The sequence below is a fragment of the Lepisosteus oculatus genome, chromosome 2, assembly GCF_040954835.1.
Source record: "Lepisosteus oculatus isolate fLepOcu1 chromosome 2, fLepOcu1.hap2, whole genome shotgun sequence".
In the NCBI taxonomy this organism is placed as follows: Eukaryota; Metazoa; Chordata; class Actinopteri; order Semionotiformes; family Lepisosteidae; genus Lepisosteus; species Lepisosteus oculatus.
Genome location: NC_090697.1, coordinates 58,263,216 through 58,266,687, shown reverse-complemented (window position 1 = coordinate 58,266,687; position 3,472 = coordinate 58,263,216).

Here is a 3,472-nt window from a genome sequence, read left to right as displayed (position 1 = left end):
GTCAGCCCTCCCTGGAACTCCAGGACATCCATGACTGCTTCCTCTACCATTTCCTTTACTGCCCCACCCCCCGATCTTTTTTTCGCAATACTCACATACTTCTCCCCATTTCTCTCTGTTTCTGGTCAAGCGTATAACCCACCAAATCTACAGCCCCTGCTTATCTTCATTGTAACATCTCTCCCCCTTCCCCAATCTGCCTTTTTCACTGTCCCCCTCCTCCGCTCACTGATTCCCACTCTTCCCCCAGGAAGTGAGCTCATGAAACTAGTTTGCACTGGGGCTGGGCTCCACATTTTGAACCATCTCCTGCCTCTATGCCTGCTCCATTCTACATAACTACTAACTCGCCTATACTGTAGGTCTCCAACCCTCTTACTCCTCCTTTTTCTGACAACCAACTGATGCAGTTTCACCCCACTTAGCTTCCACCCATGGATTCTGAAGTGCACCGAAAACCTATTTGCCCTCATGACTATCACTTAAATTTTAACTATTTTGCTTGTTCTGCCCCCCTTTGAGGATATCTTTTCTCACACTCCATCTACAACCTTGTAGCAGCCTCCCTGGTTCATTTCTTGCAAGTGAAAGGGTTTTGTCAGCCCTGACCTTATGGCCGTCACCGTCAATACCTACTGTAGGTCAGGAGAGTTAATGCCAAACTTATTGAGTATGCTCCCCTTTATTTTTTATGTCATTATATTAATTAGATTATTGACCATTGAATTGTTAAAATACAGGTTAAGGTACGACAGCTATAATGGATAAAATAATATCTGGTTAATTCTCATTATATTATTTAACAGTGTAAATACTTTTACTGCAATTTGGCTGTTGTAAATTTAAGTTTCTTTTAACTGGAAAGATTACCCATATTTGCTAGACGAGCACTGTAATTTTGGGTCTAATTTTAGTTGAATGAGATGCATATTGTAAATTGTATCAACTATGTACATTTTGTCAAGCTATGTATGAAACAAAAATTGCACTGCTAAATGAAAAGGGTTAAATAACAGGAAGCTGATAGAGGCAATTAAATAGGTCATGAAAATCTTTTTTTTCTCTTTGGAGAAACAGTATTATTGTTAATCACATTATGTACAAGTCCATTCTTTTGTTTTGGTCACACAAATAAAAAGCAGTTACTGTACATGCAGTTGACTCTCTGTTTCAAGGTTAATAAAGACCTGAGGTGTGTGAGGGCTGATTTAGGTCTAGGATTTCACCACATGACAGACACCATTATACAGTAACTTACACTCCTTGCATGTATAAATGTAATTATAATCAAAACGCTAATAAAAGAGAACTAAACTACCTCTAACAAAATGTTGTACTCAATGTTAGCAAGCACATCACAACAGTGTGTAATTTTTCACATACCCTATGTTAGGAATGTTAGAGATAGTTTAGGTCTCTTTTATTACTGTTTTGAGTTCCTTCTTTAAAGCCTGATTCCATGGTGCTGTTTCACCAGTAAAATAATTCTTTTGTACACAGTTATTTTTATGTAATTCTTAAGCTTAGACTAAGGCCTATGAAATCTAATAACAAAACCTATTAAAATAACAGGCTCATATAATGTACAACATGCTACAGAATATACTGTATTACAACTTAAATATTAATCTCTTTGCTAAAAGAAATCATTTTTTTAATAGAGTAAATCAAGTTGCTCAAGAGATTTCCAATAACAATATTGCAATAGAATTCTGTTGGTTGTATTTGTCTTTGATTTTAGTTACCTGTTGCATGCAGTGCCCTGATTTAAGGTTGATCTGAATTTGTAATAAACACCAAAAAATATGAAATGGCCTGAGGACCTCCAGCTCTGTCTTATTCTGTGATGCCAGACCCCTGTACTTGAAGCCAGATTTCCCTGTAGAGCCAGATTTATATTGACTATAGGAGTTACAAAGAGTACAAGAGCCACCTGGTCTGATATAGGAGTGGCCAGTTGAATGGATTAAGGCTGCCAGCAGGTCTGTCAGCTGCTTGGCTGCTCTCTGAACACCAGCCAAGAATTATTACCAATTCCAGACAAATGTTTCCAAAAAGCCCAAACAGACACACACACACACACACACACACACACACACACACACACATTTCAGATTGGCATTTGTCTGCTTCCCTACGCCTTGACATTTTCACAGATCTTTACCTCATTTTACCTCATCTTTACCACAAACAGGATTTTTTCTCCCTACCTGAACACACAGAAATTCATGGATGTTCCAGAGTAGAATCATAATTTTACGGAGGCTGGTAGTAATGTGCAAATGTTCACTGCAAGATAATGCTGTATCTAAAAAGACTTACTGAAGACTTATTTACATCCATTTCTTGCAGTGTACTGTATATATATTTACAACATACAGTATAAAGTAAAATATATTATAAGCTGAAACAATACAGTATATGATATATATGTTAATGGTTATACAGTATATCGTCATTAATATGATCATTACTTTTAAACGACTTCTGGAAGAAGACATCCTTTAAGTCGCTCAACAGATCACTCACTACCTTTGTGTCGAAGTTTTTCCTGGAGACTTCTTACAACTTCCTATCTTCCATGAGACCTCTGTTGATCTACTGTGATCTTTACTCTCAGGTTTAGAATTTTGTCACTTTTTCATGCTATCCTCAGATACTTATCATTTTAGCTCACTTGAATAAATCTTGTTTGACTTGTCTGCTTTTACTGTTACCATTCACCTTTCTATGCCTCTTTGTGTTATGAGTAGTTTATGAATTCTTCTAGTACTGTATTTATAGAAGTGTTTCACATTGATGTGTAAACCAAACACAATTTTTGTCCTAAGGCACAATGTATACAGTACAATGCTGTTTTGTTTTAGTGGCTATTCTTTCTACTGTTTATTCTACAGTATTTCCAAAATTATGTGTTAAAAGGCACTGTAGCTCAAGTACTGTATTGAAAGCAGCCTTGATATACTGGAAATAACATTGGTGCCATCTAGTGTTTATCCAAGCTGAGTGATTCATGTTCTTCTCAGTTGATTTAAGACAATTAAAACATAACAACCTAATTCTCAGATTAGTCAAATAAAAACATCTACTTAAAAAAATTGACCACCTACACCTTGCAAGCCTTAGACTAATTTTCAGAAATTATACTTAGAATAATTGGCTTAATTACTGTAGCAAGCTTGCAAGAAAAAGCAGATTGTTAACTTCATCTCAAGCCAAGTCAGCTAATTTTACACACAGTATGTAATAATGATCATCTATGATAAGTGAACCTCCAAGATCCAAAGTTTATTGGTCAGTTTTGAACTGAAGAACTGACCAACACATTCTTTAACTTTTTTTATTCAGACCACATTCAAAAAACCAAATAATCACACACTAACTTCTCTAGGCAGTCTCTTCCTTTCATCATTGGAATGAGAAAGCTTTGCTCATTTCAGGGGAGATCTACTGTACATATAATTCTTTCCAG